We start from the raw sequence: 25619 nt of genomic DNA, 5'->3' as shown, positions 1-25619 counted from the left end.
GTCAGTCGCCTGAGGAGGGAATTGAAAACTGGTCTCTGGTACTGTGAGGCAGCGGTGCTAACCACTGTGCCACCGTGCTGCCCAGTTTATTCAATACATTGCGTCAGTTGTATGACACTTTGATCTTTTACCATAAATTCTGTGTCCTATGATCCTGCCTCACTAGCTACCTGATGAAGGAGCAGCATTCTGAAAGAGTATGCTTTCAAACACACCTGTTGGACTATAACCTGGTATTGTGTGATTTTTAACCTTGTCCACCCCAGTCCAACACTGGCACCTCCACACCATGTCTAAAGATGTGCACATTAGATGGATTAGCTCTGCTAAAGTGCCCATGGTGCCTAGGGGTATGCAGGTTAGCCATGGGAAATGCAGGGTTAGAGCTTGGGGTGTCTGGGTGGGATGCACTTTGGAGGGTCAGTGCAGCGTTGAGGGGTCAAATGGACGCTACTTGCCCTACAGAGATTATATGAAACTGGTTTGTCCTTTCTGTTCAAACCAACTGCTTTTGCTTTGTTTTGTGTCCTTCAAATTTACCAGCCTGCGCTCTTACACAAAATGACCAGCTGGAGTTGGTCTATTCCTGAAGTTTGCCACATGACCTCCTGTCTCTCTATCTATCAATACTACAGCTGTGAAACGGAACGCTTTAGAGAAACCCTTCAGGAGAATGAGAAATGCAACATACAAGGTTTTTTTGGGGAAATGACAAGGTTTCCCCTTGTGGGAAAGGCTAAGACCAGTTGGGGGGGGGGGGGGGGGGTGGCAGTGTCTCACAGTATGGGGTCACACATTTAAGACAGAGATGAGAAGGAATTTGTAATGCATTAATAATATTTCAATGATACTATTAAATAAATATTTTAAAAGCAGAGGTGGATACTTTCTTGCTTAGCAAGGGGTTGAAAGATTAATCGGGGATATGCTGGAAGGTAGAGTTAAAGTCAGATCAGCCATGAGCTAGCAAGGTAGACCTAAAAGGGCCAAATGGCCTACTCTCATTCATATGTTTGAAGTTCTTCTCTCAGAAGATATCTGTGGAATTCTTTGATGAAGACGGCTATCAAGGTTGGGTCATTAAGTGTTTTCAAGGCTGAGATACTTTTAATTAGTAAAGGCAGGAGGCAGGAGTTAAGGATTATCAGATCAATAATGGTCTCATTGAATGGTGGAAGGACTTGATGGGCTGAATGGCCGACATCTTATGGTCCGTGATTCTTCCTCAAGGCAGCATCTAGAAGTTGAAATGTTCAATTCCTGGAATCTCCTGGAAGATTGGCAAACTCAATCTTGAGCCAGAGAAAAGAGAAGTCCCATGGTTGGACTGGAATCGTTAGATGTATTTGTAATTGGAACACAAACACATCAGAGAGTGAATGGGATTGTGGAGGGGTGGAACTACGTTAGTTTAACTCAGGGAGTGTGCTTCATTCAAAGGTACTCAAGCTCAGAAGTGAACTTGAAACACCAACCTTCTGACTCAGAGACAAATACGTTGCCAATTGAGTCATGATTAACACAAAATCATCGCGAAGGGCTTGTATACCCTTGAGTTTAGAAGACTGAGAAGGGATCTGATTGAGACATATAAGATTATGAAAGGATTGGACACTCTGGCAGCAGGAAACGTGTTTCCGCTGATGGGTGAGTGCCGAACCAGAGGACACAGCTTAAAAATATGGGGTAGACCATTTAGGACAGAGATGAGGAGAAACTTCTTCACCCAGAGAGTGGTGGCTGTGTGGAATGCTCTGCCCCAGAGGGCAGTGGAGGCCCAGTCTCTAGATTCATTTAAGAAAGAGTTGGATAGAGCTCTTAAAGATAATAGAATCAAGGGTTATGGAGATAAGGCAGGAAGAGGATACTAATTAGGAATGATCAGCCATGATCATATTGAATGGTGGTGCAGGCTCGAAGGGCTGAATGGCCTACTCCTGCACTTATTGTCTATTGTCTATAAATAACATACTAGCTTGCTGTTTCTCAACTGGATATTTTTAAAAATTGAACATCATCTTGTGACATGGATCCCGGAGAGAAATACATAAGTCTGAATTTACTCAATGCTGATAAAAACAGAAATGGGAAGCAGGAGGAGGCCACTCAGCCCCTCAAGCCTGCCTCTTTAGTCCTAAGACCTATAATCAAATCCTTCTTGAAAACATTCAATGTCTTGGTCTCACCTGTTTACTGTGACAGAGAATTCCACAGTCTCAGCACTCTCTGGGTGAAGACATCTCAGCCCTAACTGTGAGGTGCCAGAGTTGAATTGGGGTGGACGAAGTCAGGAGTCACATGACACCAAGTTATAGTCCAACAGGTTTATCTGAAATCACAAGCTTTTGGAGTGCTGCTCCTTCATCAGGTGAAGTGAAGAGAAGGACGCAGACCCAGCATTTATAGGCAGAGAGATCAAAAGATCGTACACATGGTGTGAGTGGAGTGTCAGTAGGCTGAATAACAAGTGAGATAACTACAAAAAATTACAAATTACAAAATTACAAATAAGACGGTGCTAGAGACAAACCAAATGGCTGGAATAACATGATATGTATAAGAGACGCATGATGAGCGTCATACGCGGCAGGCAAGGATGTCCTGAGGCATGGTATATTGGTGAGACCATGCAGTTGCTATGGCAACAGATGAATGGACACCAATGGATTAAAATTATTTCAGCCTTGAAACCACGCAACAATCACCAGGCAGGAATGCTCCCTCCTAGCTGGGGAACACTTCAGCAATCAGTACGTTCAGCCTCCAAGGTAGCCTTCAACATACACAACAACGCAGGATCACCGAGCAGAAACTGACAGCAAGTTCCGTACCCATAAAGATGGCGTCAAGCATGATCTTGGATTCATGTCGCGCTACATGTAACCCCACTGCACTGTTCTGTAAAATCTTCCTTACTGTCCTGTTGTGACACCATCACCTTGATAACCTGTTATGATCTCTCCACCTTAATTAGTTTGTACAGTTTGGATTACTTTAGTTAGACTCTTGACATGCGACTCTTTTACCTATCAGATTATTCCAAACATTTGGTGTGTTTCCAGCACCATCTTATTTTTGATTTTTATAATTATCTCTCTGCCTCAATTAACTGGATCATAGATCATCCCTTCGCTTGCTATTCAGCTGTTGACACTTTACTCACACTGTGTAACACTTGATCACCTGTAAAGACTTGTTATTCAGCCTGTCATCTTTTCATCTCTTTGCCCATAAATTCTGTGCCTGTGCTTCTTCTCACTTCACCTGACGAAGGAGCAGCGCTCCGAAAGCTTGTGATTTCAAATAAACCTGTTGGACTATAACCTGGTGTCATGTGACTTCTGACTCAGTCCTAAACAGCCTACCCTGTACATTTAAACTGTGACCTCCCGTTCTGGGCTCCCTCGACATCGGGAACATACTTTGTTTACTCAGAATTTTATACATTTCCACAAAACTCCCCCGTATTCTACAAACTCCAACAAATATAATATTAACCGATCCATTCTCTCTTTATTCATCAGTCCTGCCGTTCCAGGTATCAGCCTCTCCCCATCCTTTCACAGATAAAGGGGACCAAACTGCACACAATTTTCCAGGTATGGTCTTACCAAAGTCCTGTACAATTGCACCAAGTTGTCCCTGCTCCTCCAGTTGGGACTTGACAGTATCTTGAAGTGACATGTACCAATACAAAGACATGTGGAGGATTAATCCATCCACTTTAAGGGTCAGCATTCATTCTACTTTATTGGAACATGTTTATTCAAACCTTCTGCAATATACTTCAAAACAACAGACTTAATTCCAGACTTAATTTGCAAGTTGCTCACCTCCTGCGATTCGTCCCCGTGAATTGTGATTGGCTTCATTCTCCTGTCTTGCTGTGTATGTTTTTCGTGTCATTTATTTTAACTGAGCGTTTTGCGTGGACTTGAGCCAGTCTTGTCTCGAGGGAAAACTCGTTGTTTCTCCAGCTTTAGGAGGTGCAGTCAGGTTGTCTGGATTCAAAAACCAGGAGCTGTTTCACTCTCGCTACCTTTTCATTTTAGATTCCAAATCAGTATAGGGGTCAAAGTGAGTGAGTTTACGAACGGAATGGTTACTGTCAACGGGTTGGACATTACAATAAACAGCTTAACACCTGCCTGAAAATAACACACAGAGGAATATTCACAGGGCAGCTAAACTCTTTTCAGGCAGCCAGACCCCTGTGGCTTTGCTTCGAACGCTTTGATTTGATTTATTATTGTCACATGTACCTAGGGACAGTGAAAAGCTTTGTTCGGCATGCAGTGCAGACAAATCATACTGTACAAAGATAAATGAATGATTGAACAGAGTGAGGAATACAAAGTTACAGCTGTAACGAAGGTGCACAAAAAGCAAGATCAATATTAGATTTGAAGAATGAGAGGTCCATTCGGAAGTCTGATAACAGAGTGGAAGAAGTTGTTCTTGAACCTATTGGTATGTGTGTCCAAGCTTTTGCATCTTTTCCCTGACAGAAAGGTTTGGAGGAGATTATAACCAAAGAGCCTTTGATGTTGGCCGCCTTTCCCTGGCAATGAAAAGTGTAGATGGAGTAGCGGGTTTTGAGAAGATTTGTAGCTCAGGTTGAGGTTCTGGATGTAGGTTTGCTCGCTGAGCTGGAAGGTTCATTTCCAGACATTTCGTTACCCTACTAGGTAACATCTTCAGCAGGTCTCCAGGTGAAGCACTGTTGACAATTCCTGCTTTTTATTTATATGTTTGGGCTTCTTTGGGTTGGTGATGTCATTTCCTGTGGTGACATCATTTCCTGGGGTGATATAATTTCCTGTTCTTTTTCTCGGGGGTGGTAAATGGGATCTAACTCGATGTGATTGTTGATAGAGTTCCGGTTGGAATGCCGTATTTCAAGGAATTCTCGTGCGTGTCTCTGTTTGGCTACAGATGGAGTCAATGAATGAAAGGTTGGCTTGTGTGATGGTCTGGGCTGTGCACACAACTCTCTGTAGTTTCTTATGGTCCTGGTGACCCTCAGGTTGAACTCACCCCCCCACCCCCCCGTCATCTTGGGGCAGACAGCATCCACAGAGAGAGTGTGTGAGAAAGAGAGAGAGCGCAATCTAACACTTTGAGTCTTGATGGCTCTTCATTGGAGGCATCTAGACGAGAAACATTAGCTTGCTCTCCCTCCGTGGATGCCGTCTGTCTCACTGTAATCTCCAGCAGTGGTTGTTTTCAGTACAGATTCCAGCAGCCTCAGTAATTTGCTCCTACCAGTCATTTCATCTCTCTCTGACGAGAGAACAGCATTACCATCCTCTTGGAGTATGCTCATCCTAAAAATCAGTCTAGTGGAACGCTGGTGCATTCAGTCCAGGGAAAGTGTGGTAGATATTGATAAGAGACTAAAACTGGAGGTGTGGCTTAATAAAAGCCCCGTTCTATATTCTTGTAATAACTCATTTGTAGTAAACACTAACATCACATTTATCCTCCCTATCCAAGCCACATAGTCAATTGATTCATTCCACTGCCCTTACCATTTTACATTAGTGCAGTAATGTTCAGTCTGGTAACTGAGGGAGAGGTTGGAGAGACCAAGGGTTTGACAGCAAATTCCAAATGGTCAAGTGGCTGAAGGCACATCTGCCAGTGGTGGAGAGAAGGACGTTGAAGATGGGGCAGAGCCCAGAAGTGGAGGATTGCAGAGTATTGGGGATGGCGGGAGGCTGTAACATTCATTGGGCACTCTTCATTTCTGTCTCAGCAAAACAGGAAGTAGCGATTACAATGCAGGTTTCAGCCAAAGGCTCTAACCCTGGGAGATCAAGGGAAAATTCTTGAATGGCGAGGCCAAATAGCTATTTTTGTTTTCAACTCGAGTTTGACAACACTGGCAGAAACCTTACTGCTCCTGTTATAAAATTTTATTGCTGATTACAAATAACTCTTACTTTTGTAGTAGTAATAAGCACCATTAAAATGAAAAGATTCTCACACTCTGGCTGTCTCCTAGGGTAAAGAATAATTCTGGTTGTTAATTGTGTAAAAACGTGCGAAAATTTCCTGTTTTTTTTGGTAACAGATTTTTCCAAACAAACATTTGTCATGAAAATACAAAGAGGCCACAAGAATTCTCCCCCACCCTCACACCGCCCTCTTGCTCTATTTCCTCCTGTTCTCTAGCACCTATACCATATGTCTTATTAATCACTCTCGTCTAACACCCTCCATTCCCGACATTTGTCTTTCTGCGTTTCTGCCACTTCCTGTACCAGATAATCCACTGTTTCGTTGAATAAAAAGCAAGTGCGCAGAGCCAGTCTCTTTGCTCATTAAGTAGAAAAGTTGTTCCACCTCGCTCAACACAATGTTGACCTGAACTCGAAGTGATTTACCTTCAGACACAGGGATACATTCCCTGACATTAAAGCACGCCTAAAAAACTTGCTTCATGTGAAAATAGTAGAAAACAAAAAGAATGCTAAAATTTTCAAACATGCCGTTTTAGATTTATCTATATTACCTGACAAATGTTCATGATCATTTTTGTTGAAAGGAGCAAAGCAGATTTGCTTATTTGATTGAGTACAACACAACTACAATGATCTTCATACAGCCTCATATAAATAAATGGATACAGTCCAACATACAAGACTCAAGCCTGGATGTATTTCCTACCAATTCCTCTCCTTCATGTATTTGTGATTAATTATCACACAAAGTAGAGTCCACAGGAAAGATGTTTAAACCTCTGTGCTACATATGCTGTTTTTTTAATTCATTCATGGGATGAGGATATCACTGGCTAGGCCAACATTTATTGCCCACCCCTGATTGCCTGCCAATGTATACTGCATTCCTGATGAAGGGCTCTGGCCCCAAACGTCGAATTTCCTGTTCCTTGGATGCTGCCTGACCTGCTGTGCTTTAACCAGCAACACATTTTCAGCTCTGATCTCCAGCATCTGCAGACCTCACATTTTACTCAATGTATACTGCAGATCTTTTAAGAACTTTCTGTAGAGATTCTCTTGCATTCTTTGAATTACCCAGGATCTTATGTAGCCTTTAATTCCCTCTCGCTTTCTCCATGGCAACACCTCAGCCAGTCAAACAATAAAAATCAACCTGCCATATAAGCTCCATTTTCAGCCGATAAATGGCTGCGATTATTTGAAATTTGGCATTCTTGCATCGGTCCTGATGCTTGCGAGATGAAAAGCTTATCATTTCTCTTTTCAATGATATTCGAGTGCTGTAAGGTGACTGCTAATATTAATTTATTCAAATGCAGTTTAGATTTCTTTCAGAACCCAGTATTTTGAGAGAGTAAATGAGTAATTTGTGCTGGGGGATGTGGTAAATCTATTTCCCTCGAAGTGCCAAACTTGGGAAGGCTTGAAGCTCAGATTTGCTACTACCACCTCCCAGAATTCTCCAGTTCTGCCTACCACAAAAGGTTACCCCTGGAATGGAAAGAGTTAACAATGATGCACCCTGTAAATAAACATGGGGTAGGTTTAACTTTGCGTTCGACCCAGCCCTCAATAAAATTGACACAAAATTCCATAAAAGGATACTTGGAGTGAGTAACCAGGGGTGACAGGCCGATAATGAAATCAAAGCCTGGAATTCTTGAAAGATTCTGTTTAATGTAACTGACAGCATTGAGACAAATTTATTTTATGTATGAAGTCAAATCTACTCTGACATGTTTCTAATCTCTGGGGCTTCCAATTGAGGTTGTGAAAAAGAGAAAACGTGATATCACATTTCAGATTGCCAGATGATGAACAGATAGAGGGACCCTCGACCTGGAAATTTGGGATCATTGTGTTCATCCCCTACCTTTCAGGGATTCACGTTCTACCTCATCTTGGTCAGCTTTACCTTTGTCCAATTCAATGCCAGCCACCGTGGGTGGCACAGTGGTTAGCACTGCTACCTCAGAGTGCCAGAGATCCGGGTTCAATTCCCGCCTCAGGCGAGTGACTGTGTGGAGTTTGCACGTTCTCCCTGTGTCTGCGTGGGTTTCCTCTGGGTGCTCCGGTTTCCTCCCACAGTCCAAAGATGTGCAGGTCAGGTGAATTGGCCATGCTAAATTGCCCGTAGTGTTAGGTAAGGGGTAAATGTAGGGTTATGGGTGGGTTGTGCTTCGGCGGGTCGGTGTGGACTTGTTGGGCCGAAGGGCCTGTTTCCACACTGTAAGTAATCTAATGCGAATGTTTTGAATGCGACAGAAGGTCAATATCAGAACATTCCACATTTCCCAGTCTGGATCCACATCCAAACGGAGGGCTCAGTGGAGGTTGTTAGCCATTCACAGGTGTTTAACACAAAGATGTGAACAGTTTTCCTCCTCTTCGGCAGCGAAGCAGTGTCGGGGACACGAGACTGTACAAAATAAAGCCTCCTCGAAACGTGAGCCTGTGATACAGAACTGCCATTTCAGGATTTAAAGTAAGCGAGACTTGCATTTAAGTAGCACTTTGCCTCCAAACACCTCTTTCGAGAAAACAGAAATGGCACACAGCGAAGTGCTGTGAACTGTATTTTTACAATCCTTTCATGTGACTCGGGTATTGAGGGCAAGGCCTATATTTGTTGCCCCTTGAACCAAGTCGATTGCTTGGCTATTTCAGAGGGCACTTGAGAATCAACCATATTGCTGTGGGCCTGGGGTCACACATAGGCCAGATTGGATACAGACAGCGGATTTCCTTCCCTAAAAAGGAGATTAGTAAACCAGATGGTTTTTACAATGATCAACAGTTTCAGTACCACCATAACTGAGAATAGCATTCAATCCCAGATTTATTTATTTAACTTGAATTCCATAGCTACCACGATTGGAACCCAGGGGCACAGAGCAGTAATGTGGGACATTATTGAGATAATTATTGATGTGCTTTTGGCAAAGTTGGTGGGAGGATAAACATTGACCAGATCACCCAGATAGAATTCCACTATCCTCTTTGAAGTAGATCCCTGAATCATTTACCAGCTCTTGAGACAACAGACAAGGTAATTGGTTTAATGCTTCCTCTGAAAGATGGTACCCTTGACAGTACACTACTCCTTCAATACTGCGCTAATGTATCAGCTGAGATTCTGTGTTCAAGTCTCTGCTCTGTCTTGCCCAGCACTGTAAGAAGCTACAGCCCAGTCCAGCACGCAAGCCAACTTTCCTTCCATCGACTCAATTTATCCTTCTCGATACTTCGGAAAGGCAGCCAACATAAAACATAGAAACATAAAACATAGAAAAATACAGCGCAGTGCAGGCCCTTTGGCCCTCGATGTTGCGCCGATCCAAGCCCACCTAACCTACACTAGCCCACTATCCTCCATATGCCTATCCAATACCTATTTAAATGCCCATAAAGAGGGAGAGTCCACCACTGCTCCTGGCAGGGCATTCCATGAACTCATGACTCGCTGAGTAAAGAATCTACCCCTAACATCTGTCCTATACCTACCTCCCCTTAATTTAAAGCTATGCCTCCTATTAATAGCTGACTCCATACGTGGAAAAAGGTTCTCATTGTCAACCCTATCTAAACCCCTAATCATCTTGTACACCTCTATCAAGTCACCCCTAAACCTTCTTTTCTCCAATGAAAACAGCCCCAAGTGCCTCAGCCTTTCCTCATACGATCTTCCTACCATACCAGGCAACATCCTGGTAAACCTCCTCTGCACCCGTTCCAGTGCCTCCACATCCTTCCTACAGTATGGCGACCAAACTGCACACAATACTCTAGATGCGGCCGCACCAGAGTCTTATACAACTGCAACATGACCTCAGGACTTCAGAACTCAATTCCTCTACCAATAAAAGCCAATACGCCATATGCCTTCTTCACAGCACTATTTACCTGGGTGGCAACTTTCAGAGATCTGTGTACATGGACACCAAGATCCCTCTGCTCATCCACACTACCAAGTATCCGACCATTAGCTCAGTACCCCATCTTCTTGTTACTCTTACCAAAGTGAATCACTTCACACTTACCTACATTGAACTCCATTTGCCACCTTTCTGCCCAACTCTGCAGCTTATCTATATCCCGCTGTAACCTGCCACATCCTTCCTCACTGTCAACAACTCCACCGACTTTCGTATCATCCGCAAACTTGCTCACCCAACCTTCTAGCCCCTCCTCCAGGTCATTTATAAAAATGACAAACAGCAATGGTCCCAAAACAGATCCTTGCGGAACACCGCCAGTAACTGCACTCCAAGATGAACCTTTACCATCAACTACTACCATCTGTCTTCTTCCAGCCAGCCAATTCCTAATCCAAACTCTAACACACCCTCAATGCCATACCTCAGTATTTTTTGCAGTAGCCTTCCATGGGGAACCTTATCAAACGCCTTACTAAAATCCATATACACCACATCTACCGCTTTACCCTCGTCCACCTCCTTAGTCACCTTCTCAAAGAATTCAATAAGGTTTGTGAGGCACGACCTGCCCTTCACAAAACCATGCTGACTATCCTTGATCATATTATTCCTATCCAGATGTTCAAAAATTCTATCCCTTACAATTTTCTCTAAGACTTTGCCCACAACAGAAGTGAGACTCACAGGCCTATAGTTACTAGGGTTATCCCTACTCCCCTTCTTGAACAAGGGAACCACATTTGCTATCCTCCAGTCTTCTGGCACTACTCCTGTAGACAACGAGGACATAAAAATCAAGGGCAATGGCTCTGCAATCTCCTCCCTTGCTTCCCAGAGAATCCTAGGATAAATGCCATCAGGCCCAGGGGATTTATCTATTTTCACCCTTTCCAGAATTTCCAACACCTCTTCCCTACATATCTCAAAGCCATCCATTCTAATTAATTGTGACTCAATATTCACATCGGCAGCAATGTCCTGTTCCTGAGTGAATACTGACGAAAAGTATTCATTCAGTGTCCCCAATCTCTTCAGCCTCCACGCGCAATTTCCCACTACTATCCTTGACTGGACCTATTCCTACCCTAGTCATTCTTTTATAACATCAAAGGTTAGGGAACTTAATTTGCAGATACACAAAGACAGGCAAGAGAGTGTGTCATGAGGAAGACAAAAGGAGTTTGCAAATAGATTTTGGTCAGTTGAGTGGGCGAGAAGGATCTAGCAGATGAATATAATATGGAAAAATGTGAATTACTTTGGCATGCAGGATAAGAGAAATCTAGAATTCCAAGCTGTAGAATGATCAAGATGTTCTAATTTTTGAGTTACAAAGAGTTAACATGCAGGAACAGCACATAATCACAAAGGTTAATGGAATGCCATAATTTGAGAGGAATTGAATACAAAAATAAGGTAGTGATGCTTCAGTTATTCAGTGCATTAGTGAAAATACATCTCTATTACTGTGTGCAGTTTTGATCTCCTTATTTTCAGAAGAGGTACAAGTGTGTTGGAGATGGTTCAGAGGAGATTTACTAGATTGATGCCTGAAATGAGGGTCATTTGAAAATAGATTGTACAGAAGTTAAGCGTAGTGAGGGGTGACTTGGTTGAAGTGTGTAAGATCCAGAAGAGTCTTGACAAGCTACATGTGAAAGGACACTTCCCCTCATGAGTGCAAAACTACGGGTGCAGTTTAAATTAGGGGTTGCCCTTTCAGGACAGCAGTGGGGAGAATATGTTTCCTTTCAGTGGGCTGTGGAACTTTGGGACTCTCTACCTCACAACACAAGAGGGGGGGTTGGATCACTGAATATTTTTGAAAGTGGAGATTGATTTGATTATAGACTGGCAGGGAATGAAAGTTCACTTGGGGATAGACAGGAATGTGGAACAAAACCAGAGTCATCCATGATCATGTTGGATAGCAGAGCAAGCTTGTAGGCTGAGTAGGCTGTGTGTTTGCACATAAAAATATGCAAAGTAAAATGGAAAACCAAAATAAATCATTCACTTAACGTCCCATGGATTTTTTTTTCTCTCTCAGATTTCTTCTGGTGTTGTGGAGTGGTTGAATTTTTCATTCCTGTAGTCTCCAGGGCAAACTGTGGGGGTGTGGAGTTGGCAACACAAGTGGATAGCTGACACTGCCATTTATACAACTGAAAGGTGGCCGCTAACATGTAAATTGGCATCACGTAGCCAGGTGCGGCTGTGGTTGCTGGAGGCTACTTTGGTCTGGACGCAGAACAGAAAGTCAACAGGATAATAAAAGGAAATCACTAGGGTGGTCTCCCAGAACATCTGCTGTCACAATTAATGTCTGTATTCCCCTCCCAACATACACGGCGCCACAGTGAAGATTAGCACCAACTCCTCCTGATTTAATTATCCACCCACAAGAGAACTTCAGCACGGCGCTCCTTCTAGAGACATGTACAGTTCTGGGAGGGTTTGACAGGGTAGATGTTGAGAGGAGGTTTCCTCTGGTGAGGGAAAGCTAAAACGAAGAGGCACCATAAGGGGCTGTCCATTTAAGGCAGAGTTAAAGATGAATTTTTCATTTCAACAGTCATCACCATCTGCAATTCTCTCCCTCAGAGGCAGGTGTTGGGCCACTAAATATATTCACTGAGGAAGATAGATTTGGGTTAGGGATTCATAGACAATCAGATCATCCATGATCTTATTGAATGGCAGAGTAAGGTTAAGGAGCTTAGTGGCCTCCTCCTATTTCATATAGAGCATCATAGAACCAAGTGGAAGCAAGTCATTTGGCCCATTGAGTCCACACCAACCACCTCCCCCACCCCCCGACCCCCCATAAGCATCCCACCCAGACTCAAACCCAATTCTATTCCTTTAACCCTGCATCTCCCATGGCCAATCCACCTAGTCATATCTTTGTACTGTGGGAGGAAACCAGAGCACCTGATGGAAACCCATGCAGACATCGGGAGAACGTGCTAACTCCACACAGACACAGTTACCAGAGGGTGGAATTAAACCCGGGTCCCTGGTGTGGTGAGGCAGCAGTGCTAACCACTAAGCCACCCATGCCACTCAGTGAGCTTATTTTCACAGCCAAAGATAAAGGAGATGGGAGGGGAGTGTGATATGATCTTAGCTTGTTATGTAAAATGTGTCCAGTTATTAAATCCGGGTCCGATGAGTGGTTTTGAAATTGCTTCAGTTACTGAGCAAGCTGCCCTCCATACAATCACATGGCTAGGTTCAATCCAGTCTGATACACTGGCCTTTTGAGGCCTGAAGCCCAGGAAGATTTCAGCTCTGACCATGGAATGGAATTTGATCCCAAATCAGAAAGGTAGGAGATGGGAGCCTGTAAAAATAAAAGTATTAATCTTCAAACCTGACCTCACCTTGTCCAGCAAATGGATATTCAGGTATCGTGAAAATATTAGTGAGCTACTGCGGTCAGGCATTATAACTATGATTATCAGTGAACTGTTATAATATTCTTAGCTATGAAGGGGAGTGTTTTTAATTCACGTTTTATTGTTGGGACTACTGGACCTTTATATGGGTGGGAAGGTGAAAGGGATGGGAAGATGATTCAATGTGATTTGGACAAGTGAAGTGAATAGGCAAATGAATCATTCAATAGAATCCTCACAATATGGAAACAGGTCGTTCGGTCCAACAAATCCACAACGGCCCTCCGAAGAGTAGCCCACCCTGACCCATTCCCCATTACTCTACATTTACCCCTGACTAATGCACCTAACCTACACACAATGGGCAATTTAACATGGCCAATTAACCCTAACCTGCACATCTTTGGACTGTGGGAGGAAACCGGAGAATCTGGAGGAAATCCATGCAGACACTGGGAGAATGTGCAAACCCCACACAAAAGTATAAGGTTGATAAATGTGAGCTTATCCACATTGGTTGGAAAAAAATACAGGAAGACAAGTTATTATCTGAACGGTGGAAGATTGGGAAAGCGGGAAATGCAGATGAGACCTGGGTGCCTTTGTATACCAGTCTCTGGAAGTGTGCATTGTAGGTGCAGTAGGTGGTGAAGGAGGCAGATGGTAGGTTGACCTTCACAGTGAGAGGATTTAAGAATAGGAACAATTATACAGAGCCCTGGTGAGACTACACTTAGAGTATTGTGAACAGCTTTGGTCTTCTTTTCAGAGGAAAGATGCTGTTATGGTGGAGGGAGTACAACAAAGACCTACCAGACAGATATTTGTATTGGCAGGGCTGATGTATGAAGAGAAACTGGATTGGATAGGATTATATCCACTGGAGCTTTGGAGGATGAGAGGGGATTTCATTGAAACCAACACCATTCTAACAGGACTAGATTGGGAATATCCTTTCTGTGTTTTCCCTATGACCAGAGAGTCCATGACCAGGGATCACAGCCCGAGGGTACAGGATAGGCCATTTAGAAATAAGAGGAGGAGAATATTCTTCACCCAGAGAGTGGTGAGCCTGTGGAATTCTCTGTCTCAAAGCAGTTGAGGCCAAAAGGCCAAAGGCATCAAAAGGATATAGGGAGCAAGTGTGAACAGGGTACTGGGTTGGATGATCAGCTGTGATCATAAAGAACGATGAAGCAGGGTTGAACTCCGAATAGCCTCCTCCTGTTCCAATGTTAGCATGACACATTACCCCCTTCCCAACTTTTGGTTTCCCTGCTTCCCTTGACCACGAATGGACATCCCAGCTGTCAGAACTTGTCACACAACAGCTGTCAGAGAGGGACATCACAGCACAGGAGGATATTCAGCCCGAGGAGCCTGTGCTAGCTCTCTGGACAGTGATCCACTCAGCCCACTCTCTCGCATTATCCCATTGATCCTGCAAGCTTATTTTCCATCAGATCCCCACATCCAATTCCTTTTTTAAAGTCACTCATTGTCTCCACTTGCATCACCTTCACAGGCAGCGAGTTCCAAGTTATGACCATACATTGTGTTAAAAAGCTTTTGCTCACAGTTCCCCCAGCATTGCTCACCTTAAAACTGTGCTCCTGAATCTTTCTACCATTAGCAAATGGGAATGGCTATTCTCCACCTTTTCTGAACCCTTGTACACCTCTAGAAAGATTCTCCTCAATCTTTTCACTGCAAGGCTATCAAGCTTCTTTCATAGTTTCTCCAACATAACCTTGTTCCTAAACTCTCTCAACTTTGGGACCATTCCGATAAATCTCCTCTGCACCTTCTTGAAGACATTCGCATCTTTCCTAAAGTGTGATAAATCAAACTGGCCATAATATTCTGGGGTTAAGGCCTAACCAGAGCTCTATAAAAGGTTTAGTATAAAACTTACCTGCATCAGACGTTAGAGGTCCAGATGTTACAATAGCTAGATACTCAGTTCTGCAGCGCAAAAGGTGAAGTCACCATCATCCTTTGGGCCATAGGGCTGCTCTCTCAGAGAGATAGAGATAGAGAGATAGAGAGATAGATAATGTGTGGTGGTTTAACCAGAGGGTCCTCACACCTCAAGTGAGGAGGGAAAATTGAGGATAATCCTTCATAGCAACCTCACCTGGTGTGGGAATTAACCCAATGCTGTTGGTATCACCCCACATTACAAACCAGCCATCCATGCGACTGATCCAATCAAGTTGCACATGGGGATCCTGTGGAATACTCAATGTTCCAAACTCTGAGGAATGCGACCACGAAATGGGAGATTCCGACGCATAACTCCCCTATGCCTAGAACCTCAGACTAGAGAATTGGAAGGGTTGATCTGCAGTTAAATAGGTATGCATGCAAGGTTAGACAATTAGAAATCCAGTCTAACTCCCTGGTAACTAATAAAGTGACCTCCTAACTACTCTCTGATCTATACCTCCCTCAGACACCTTACAACCACTGCACCCCTGCCCCTTCTAATGGACGCTGACACACCCATTTCTCCTGGACTTTGACATGCCTCTTCCAATTCCACATCCCCACTTTCCATCTGGGACAAGACACTTCTGCCCTGATTTGAATCTGAAGTGAGAAAGGCAGAGACCTTTAATATAAGAAGCATATGGAATGGAATGACAATCTGAGATAGTCACTCCTCAAAATTCAGCCCAATGTCTCTCTTCATGAATTTCTGAGCTCCCACTTTCTTTGTGAATTTCTCTCTCAATATGTCCGATCATCTTCCCTGCAAAAGAACCCACAGCTTTTTTTCTCCATGTGTACATTCAGAACTCTTGCAGTGCAGGGAGAGGCCATTGGGCCCATCGAGTCTATAGTGACCCTCTGAAGAGCATTCTTCCTAGACTAACTCATTCTGTTGCCATAGTCTATACATCACTGGTCACCATGGATCATTTAGCATTGCCAATCCAATTAACCTGCACATCTTTAGACTGTGGGAGGAAACGCACGCAGACATTGTGAGAACGTGTAAACTTCACACAGCCACTGGAGACTAGAATTGAACCCGGGTCCCTGGAGCTGTGAGGCAGTGGTGCTAACCACTGATCCACTCTTGAGAGTGCTGCTCTTAAGTCTATGTTGCCTCTCCCTTCTGTCTGGATATGCCAAAAATACTCTACACCAGAGAGACCCAAGCCCCATATCAAACAGCAATGATGGAATCTGTATCATGTGATTAGAGGTCATAGGGTCAGGTATCACATGATCAATTTGGTCAAATGTGGTCAAAGGTTGTTCAGCCACATTCATTCAAACCTCCAGATGGTGGTACACTTCCAACTAGGGCTAAAAAATGGGGAGGATGATAATGTCTAGACAACCAATCCCTGTAATAGAGTCACAGAGTCATAGAGATGTGCAGCATGGAAACAGGTCCTTCAGTCCAACTCATCCATGTTGACCAGATAACCTAAATTAATCTAGTCCTATTTGCCAGCACTTGGACCATATCCCTCTAAACCTTTCTATTCATATACCCATCCAGATGCCTTTTCAATGCTGGAATTATACTAGCCTCCACCACTTCCTCTGACAGGTCATTCCATACAAGCATCACCCTCTGCATGAAAAAATTGCCCCTTGGGTCTCTTAAAATCTTTCCCCTCTCACCCTAAACCTATGTCGTCTAGTTTTGGACTCCCTCATCTGGGGAACGGAACCTTGTCTATTCACCCTATCCATGCCCCTCCTGATTTTAAGCCTCTATAAAGGTCATCCCTCAGCCTCCGACCCTCCAGGAGAAAACAGCCCCAGCCTATTCACCCTCTCCCCGTAGCTCAAAACCAGTAACCATGGCAACATCCTGGTAAATCCTTTCTGCGAGAACTTATGGTTTTACTGTGAGACCAAGGGCAATGCCCAAAAATCCAGTCAGAATATCGCATGCCAGAACCAAAACATAGAAACAAAGAAAATAGGTGCAGAAGCAGGCTATTCGACACTTCAAAGCTGCACCCACCAATCAATACAATGATGACTGACCACACAATCTCAGCATCCCATTCCCACCCTCTCCCTACACCCTCTGATTCCTTTTGTCACAAGGTCCACATCCAGGAGAAAGTGAGGACTGCAGATGCTGGAGATCAGAGTCGAGAGTGTGGTGCTGGAAAAGCATAGCAGGTCAGGCAGAATCTGAGGAGAGCGGGAGAGTCAACGTTTTGGCAGGGCTACATCCAATTCCTTCTTGAGTATATCTAATGAGCTGGCCCGTATAGCTTCCTGTGGGAGAGAATTCCACCCAGGTTCACAACTGTGTGAAGAAATGTTTCCCTTATCTCGATCCTGAATGGCTTTCCTCTTATTCTTAGACAGGGACAACGATACATAAAGCATAATGTGGTAATAGAATACTCCTAAGTGCAACAAACTTAGCGACACATCTTGGTTTAACATCACAATTAAAAATTAACATTGAAGCGAGTCTCTAAATGGCCACTTTCTTTATGGAAAGCAAGACATCCTGGATGCTGGCGATCTCAAATAGAGACTGGGAAACCATCAGGCAGACTCAGCATGTCTGGCAGCATTTGGGGAAGAAGTTGTACTGGAGTTGAAACATTAACTCAGTTTGTCCCTCTCCGCAGGTGCTGCCAATCTTGTTAGGTCTCTCCAAGCTTCCTTCATCGTCAATTTCACTTGCAATGTCACCACTTGGAGTTACGTAGGAGATCAAATTACTGGCACTTACAGGGTGTGCTCTACACCTCCATTAATCGCCACCTACAAAACTCCGGCGTGTGTGGGGCTACTGACTACTAGCTCTCTATGAAAACGGAAAGAAAAAAAAGACTTCAATACTAGTTTTCCTTCTTCCTGAGCTGATGTTGACCACAACTGTGTTCTTTTTTCACACACGAAACAACAGCAATAACTGGCTCAGGCCTGAGGAAGTGAGCTCTGGGATCCTGGGGCTGGACCTGTGTTGGTGTGCAGTCCATTGTTTCTTGTCGTGGAATAGGAACACACTGGCTTTATTACAAGTCAGTGACTCAAACCCTTTCCCCTTTCTTTTCCCAACAGAGATTCTATTTAGAGCAGAATGAATTAGCAAACGGCTACATAAAGGTTTTAGCCAGTGCTGCGTGTGCACATTTAACCACCTTCCAGATGTTGTCTCACCACGAAACTCTCCCAGTGCCAGACCAGAACTAGAAATCAATAATTCTGGTTGAAAGATTTGGAGCTTTTGACAGTCGAGAGAGTTAACCCTTGAATATAGTGCAATCCTGAAAGCAGAGACAGGATTCAGTGCCGTAACTCACCAAGGGCTCCTCAACAGCAAATAGCAGATGTGCAAGTCCTAATGCAGGGAAGGACACGTGCGCCAGAGCCACAGTCAGCATCAGAATGTTCCCACAGCACAAAACCAGGCACCAATTTCCTTTCCTTCAGATTAAGTGTGGAGGTGGGTGTGAAAAATGGGATTAGTGCTTGCAAGGAGGGCAGCTTTTCTTTTGGTGTTACAGTTCACTTTGTGGGTACAACCTCAGATTTTGCCAGCAGTAAGTTCGGAAGCCTTCTGGCACATTCCGGCCTCCAACACACAGGTGCCATTTTGGAAGAGGCAGCCCCAGAGAGCACTGTGTTGTCTGCAATCCAGGGCAATGACTCCATCCCCGCCTCATTAATCGCCACACACACACACGCGCGCGCGCGAAAAGTCAGAGACCAGGCAAAAAGCCAGGCTTAAGGTTCCCCTGCCCAGGGGACAAGGGAGGTTCTTTTCGCTGTGGTTGGCATTAGGAGTCCATTAGAGTAATGCTGGAAAAGCACAGCAGGTCAGGCAGCATCCGAGGAGCAGGAAAATCAATATTTCAGGCAAAAGCCAATTGCCCGAAATATCGATTTTCCTGCTCCTCAGATGCTGCCTGACCTGCTGTGCTTTTCCAGCACCACTCTAATCTTGACTCTAATCTCCAGCATCTGCAGTCCTCACTTCCACCTAGCAGGGGTCCGTCCCAACTGACAAAGACATGGAGGTGTTTGTGGAGGACAGCACTCTGGGAGCCTCATGGCTCCAATGCTGCGAGGTGATGGATGGACAGCTGTGCTCTACCAGGGCATGTACCACAGTCAATGTTCCTCAATGCTTCACACCTCTCGAAGTGAAAGTTACCATTGCCAGGTCACCACTGCATTTGACTATCACCACAGGAGGTAGGGATTTCAGACATTTCTGTTAAATACCTCATATACAATTGGCGTGTCACTTTGTTGCAGCTACCAATGTAGTACGACTGGCACCACATTGGCAGTGCCTCTGACACCTCTGCCAGGCTGCGCACTCAGCACAGAAAAGGAGCAGCATTAAGCAGCTCACCCTCCATCGGGTCACTGTCCTTTCTTCACGACCGGGAGAACGTCCACGTGCTGACAGCTGTTCACCACAGGCTTGGGTGGGGCAAGGACGCACCCAGAAAAACAGCCCCCTTTGGGGTTCAGGCCCCCTCCCCATTGCTCTGCCTCAGTCGGGTTTACTGGGGTCAGTCAGTGCAGCTGCCTCAGGTGGACAGGCTGCTTGGCCAGCTCAGCTTTCACCCCTAACACTGTCAACGTTTCACAACAAGCTGATCGACACGGAGAGGCTTCATCACTAACCCCGTCTGCATTTTGTATGAATAGCTGCCTCCTTTATGACCCAGCCAGCTGGCTGGAGCAGGGTGGACCTGGTGGAGGTGGGAGGAGGACTAGCCAGGTCCAGTCGGGGGTTGGGAATACGTCATTCCCATTTTTGGGAAGAAGATTGTGCCCGTGAGCCTAATAATTCCTGATGGGATGGGGTGTTATCCACAACACGGTGTCAAACATCTTCCCAGCTGTGAAGGTCAGGAAAGTGGATCTGTCTGAAAGGTTCTGAGAGTTTCACAGCAAGACCTCAAACCGCCATCGGGGAATCTGAACTTCTGATCCCTACCCACACGACTAAAGTACCCCGTCCATCCTTCAGAATCGCCAGGCGGGCGTAGACAATTCTACCTGCCACCCCATAAAGCCGTACCTCCATTGTCTCGGAGCTCCCTCCCTGACAGCACTGTGGGTGCACCTACACCACATGGGCTGCAATGGTTTAAGAAAGCAGCTCACCCCCATCATCTGAAGGGGAACCACAGACAGATAACAAATGCCAGCCCAGCCAATAACACCCAGACAGACAGAGTAAAAGAAAAACGCATCAATGTTACAAAAATCTCTCAATTGAAATGCCATCTTAGTTTATTTTATCCTATCCATTGTTTTCTCTACTATCCTGTAGCTACATAATCTTCCTGGATATACCTCTATAGGTTCCTACATCAATGGGACATTCTTTTTCCATGAGCCTAGACTTCTAGTGCAGGCTGGATATTGTCACAGAAACATCCAGAACATACCGATGAAGGGCATCTTGCTGTTTGCCCATTGCTCAGATTGGAGTTTGAAAATTCCTCACCTTTTAAGCTGACAGCAGCACATTGACAGGATTGAAAAGAGGAATTGAATACTTTTTAAAAACGCATAAAAGGTTCAAAAACAGTTTCTTCCCCGCTGTTATTGGCTGCTGGATGGACTTCTCAAATCTAATGCTGACCTACTGTGCAACCATAACTTTCTGTGCCTCTCTTGTTCACCCTGTGGTTTGTATGTCCTTGAATGTTACGATCAGGCTGTACTTCAATAATGTGACAAGAACAAATCAAATCAAAGACTGCAAAACCAGGGTGAGTTGGGACTTCCTGTCCATGAATCACAAAAAACTAGCATCCAAGCTCAGCAGCAAAAGCAAATGGAATCTTGGCCTGCATTTCAACAGGACTGAAGTATAAACCAGCAGAGACTAGCCACTACAAATGCCGGAGGAAACATCACAGAAGCGCTTCACAGGAGGCTCCCAAGCACTGAGGATGTCACCTAGACAGGGGACGAAACATCTACAACACAAATTCCCAGCTCGGCAAACAGAACCACGTATGAAAGCACCAAAAAGAAAGAAAACGTGAGGACTGCAGATGCTGGAGGTCAGGATTGGAAAAAGTGTGGCGCTGGAAATATACAGCGGGTCGACAGCATCCGAGAAGCGGCCTGACCTGCTGTGTTTTTCCAGCACTGCACTTTGACTCTACCCAAAGCGCTAGTCAAATGGACAGTTCTGGGCCACTCACCTAAAAGAAAGGTATACAGGATTTGGGGGGGGGCAGTCCAGAGAAGGTTCACTCGGCTAATACCGGTTATGGAGGTATTGTCTTGTGAGGAGAGGTTGAGTAGACTGGGCCTGTGGGACACAGAAGAATGGGAGGTGACTTTATCGGCACGTAGAAGCCCGTTGGGGGACTTGATAAGGTAGATACAGAAAGGGTCACTTTCCTGGTGGGAGAGTCCAGGATTGGAGAGCACGATCTCAGAATTAAATGCACTTAAGAGGAAATGAGGAGGAATTTCTTCTTGCAGAAGCTAGTCAGTCAGTCAGTCTGTGGAATTCATGACTATAGAGGGCTGTTGCGATAGAGTCATTATGTATATTCAAGGCTGAAACAGACTGATTTTTAAAAATCGATGAGGAAAATCAAGGGTTTGTGAGGAAAAGGCAGGAAAGTGAAGCTGAGGATTATTAGATCTTATTGAATCACAAGCAGTCTACTTTTCCTCTTTCATCTCATGGTCATGTAGAGCAGTGGAGTACCTTAACGCTTGGTTGTTGGAAGGACCAAGGACCTATCTTATTAGACAATGATACTCAATGATCAAAGAACAAACAAAATGTGTTTTTTTATGCCATTTATCTAGAAACTATTGAGATGGATAAGCATTGTCGAGAGAAAGCAGATTGGCCAGTTATTACCACATTGCTCTCTATGGGATCTTGCTATGCATTGCCTTTCCAATGCTTCATAGTGACATCACTGGCCACAAAGTGCACTGGGAATTCATGGCATTCTTGAAAGCGCTACGTAAATGCAGTTACTTTTTCTTTTACTTCCAATGCCGAAACACAGCTGTTAACTTGCGTGTCACTGAACCATTCCCTGTTGCACACCCCAGCATCACTGTGGACTTGATGACAGCTCAAAAAAAAAGCTCAGGCACAAACGTCAAGTCATCCAACCTCTCGTACTCTGACAGATTAAACTGAGCAACCAGTTAGTCCTTGGCAAGGTTCTTGGGAATGAGTTCACTTTCGTCCGAAGCATCAGTAGTCGCCTGGGAGGAAAGGAAAGATTAATCACAAGCCAGCATCATTTCTTCTTGCGCTTTTCCAATTTTAAACATCTGGGTCAAAGGTTGACCACCTGGATGGTGAAAACAAACACAATCGAAGCCAGGTGGCCTTCAGAGTCACACAAATTCAAGCATCCCTTCGTTAGCAAAGAGAGAACAATGCAGCAACTAAACGGTTCAAGCATGCTCCAGGTCAGAAAAATTTGCATTGAGTTAATGCCAATGTTGGGTGCCTCATGTTCACAGTCTATGATTTACTGGCTAATGTATTTTGTTTTCAAAAAAAAAAACCCATGTGTTGCCAAGCATTGTTCTCCAGAGAGCCAAATCTGATGATTTTAGTTTGTTTACCAATGTCAATGTTTGGGGAGGAGCGATCAGATTGACTTGGACCACCTCATCTACACCCTAGAGGTAAATATTAATCTATGTCATTGCTTCAACAGTAAAAATATTGGCATTGACCAGAGCTTCCCAGGCCAGTGGAGAAATTAGATACAATTCTTTTGCTTTCACACAAAATATTTTAAATGAGTCGATTTTGCAACCTCCTTCTGCCACACCATTCTCCCTCCACTGCCATAGTGCTAATTAGACGCCTTTTCACTGGAGAAATTTGAACATGCTGAAAAGGCACAGCTTTTGGTCCTGAATTCGCTGGGACTAAGTCGCAAGATGTCGACTTGAAATAAAGGGCTGGTGGTTTGTGCAGCATGAGACAAGAGTGCTGATTGGTTGGGCTATTGTTGGCATGGAGGAGATGTAGTAGGAATCATTACCTGTTATTTACTGGCTACGATTGGTCAGAATGTTGCCATGGAAATACAGAGATTGGCAATGATCCCATTTTCTTTCCAAAGGAAATGTTGCAGTGGAAGTATACATTCCTATTGACCAAAGACAACTTGGAAAATAGGAATGGGAAATGGAGATCGCTAGTCTTTGCTACATTCCTACAGCAACACCTCGACTAATCAGAGTGTAGCTAGGTTGCTTGAAAACCAAGACTGGCAGTTAATTATTCCCATTATTTTGGATGAAGTTCTGTGTAATGAAACCAGTTTAATAAATTATATCAGAATAAAAAAAAAGGTCCCTAAAGGGAACAGTGACTATAACGTGGTAGAAAAGCATTCAGTTCAAGAGCTTGGTCAGAACCAACTGTGTTGAACCTAAAACAAAAAGGGTAATTATATTGGGATGAGGGTATAGCGGGCTGGGCTAGACCGAGGAATGAGTTTAGCAGAAAAGATGGTGGAAGAACAGCAGCTGTTTAAGAAAGCAGTTCCTGACTCACAGCAAGGCGGTATCCCAGTCAGCCTCTGGTTTCAGCCAGAGGGTAAATCAGGCTGGCTGGCCTCTCCCACCCCCCGCCTCCCCCATTTATCTCTCCACCCTGGAGGCTCCCTGCCTCTATTCCTGATGAAGGGCTTTTGCCCAAACCGTCGATTTTCCTGCTCCTCGGATGCTGCCTGACCTGCTGTGCTTTTCCAGCAACACTCTAATCGAGCCAATGAAGGAGTCAAGCTTAGAGTGGTGCTGGAAAAGCACAGCAGGTCAGGCAGCATCCGAGGAGCAGGAAAACCGACATTTCAGGCAAAAGCCGTTCATCAGGAAGGAGTCCACCTCCGCCTAGCCAAGGAAGGAGAATGCTCAAAATTGGTTACGGGCAAGAGACAGGAAAGCGGATATGAAGCTTTGATCTTGTTGATTGGTGCAGCCGGCTCAGCGGGTTGAATGGCCTCCTCTTGTTCTGATTCCTTACACAGTCTTATGGAAAGGAAAACACACAACGTGGCAAAGATTAAGAGCAAACACGTGGATTGAGAAATTTTTAAAAAGCCAACAAAAAAAAAATTGACCGAAATAAACCACGAGCACAGAAATGGGCAGTAAAGGCCTCTTCAAATACATAAAGAGGGGCAAAACTGAACATGGACTCTTTCGAGGTTGGAGAGATAATAATGGAAAACCAGGCAATAGCAGAGCAATTGGATAAATAATTTGCATCAATTTTCATACTGTCTTGCGAAAACCATACAAGGCTCTAGTTAGACAACAGCCACAGTACTGCACATTATCTAAGACACTGGGAGCAACCAGATAAGGTTGCCCAGGTTGATAGTTCTTTCCGCGGTTCTTTCAGGTTTTCTCTAGATTGATTTTGCGTATAGAGGGATTGTCTTATGACCAGAAGTTGAGTAGGTTGGGTTTGGAATTTAGAAGCATGAGAGGAGACCTTGTTGAAACATAAAGATTCTTAGGGGACTTGACAGGGAGAGGTTGTTTCCCCTTCTGGGACAGTCTAGGATCAGACAGCAATACCTCAGAGTAAGGCATCACACATCTAAGACAGAGATGAGGAAATATTCTTCTCTCAGGGAACAGTGAATCTTTGGAATTCTTTACCTCAGAGGGCTGTTCGGGATGGGTCATTGAGTATTTTCAAGGCTGAGATAGACAGATTTTTTAATCAAACAAGCAAAAATTGGGAAAGTGGATCATCACTTCAGTCATGATCTTTCTGAATGGTGGAACAGATTCGATGGGCTGAACAGTCTACTTCTGCTTCTATACCTCACGCAACATATTTTTGCAATCACTCAGTATATCTGGAAGTTTTGCAAGGATAGTGCTCGCTGTCCTTCAACCAGAACCTCTCAGTTCTCGTTCTCCTGCAGGACTTGCTGACCAAGAAGGATCATTCATCACCCAAGTCCAAACAGGTTGATAACAAGCCTTCCACATCCTTCAACACTTTCCCAAGATAATTGTGTGCACGCACGCGCAGATACAAAAGAAACAGCCAAGCTAACAGCTTCCTGCAGCATGGCAGTGGTGTCATTAATTCACCCTGTCATTCTCATTGTTACTTCATCTTCAAATCAAGGCAATCAGTTTTGTCAACTTCCAAAAAAATGCCTTAAAGTGAGGTAGATAGTTCTCAACCCATCTAATCAGAGGTTATATACCCTAAGTGCAGCTACTGGAACACGTGAAGTGCTGAATTTCGAAACTTGAGACTGCAATAAAAGCGAGGTTGCTTGGTCTGTATATATCTGTAGCTGTGATTTGGAATTAGT

At 44.3% G+C, this 25619-nt stretch overlaps 1 protein-coding gene and 1 long non-coding RNA gene across 3 annotated transcripts in view; one reads left to right on the top strand and one right to left on the bottom strand.

Moving 5' to 3' along the window:
- The window catches only part of sema3bl (sema domain, immunoglobulin domain (Ig), short basic domain, secreted, (semaphorin) 3bl), a 189683-nt gene that overhangs the window by 146637 nt on the left and 17427 nt on the right, over positions 1-25619 (bottom strand). The gene's annotated exons all lie outside the window — the stretch shown is intronic.
- Positions 1-25619, top strand: part of LOC132822242 (uncharacterized) — an 81820-nt gene that overhangs the window by 53017 nt on the left and 3184 nt on the right. The window lies entirely within an intron of this gene.

Source organism: Hemiscyllium ocellatum, chromosome 14 (assembly GCF_020745735.1).
Source record: "Hemiscyllium ocellatum isolate sHemOce1 chromosome 14, sHemOce1.pat.X.cur, whole genome shotgun sequence".
NCBI classification, from domain to species: domain Eukaryota; kingdom Metazoa; phylum Chordata; class Chondrichthyes; order Orectolobiformes; family Hemiscylliidae; genus Hemiscyllium; species Hemiscyllium ocellatum.
Note: the sequence above shows the minus strand (reverse complement) of the source record. Positions and strands in the feature narration are given on the sequence as shown.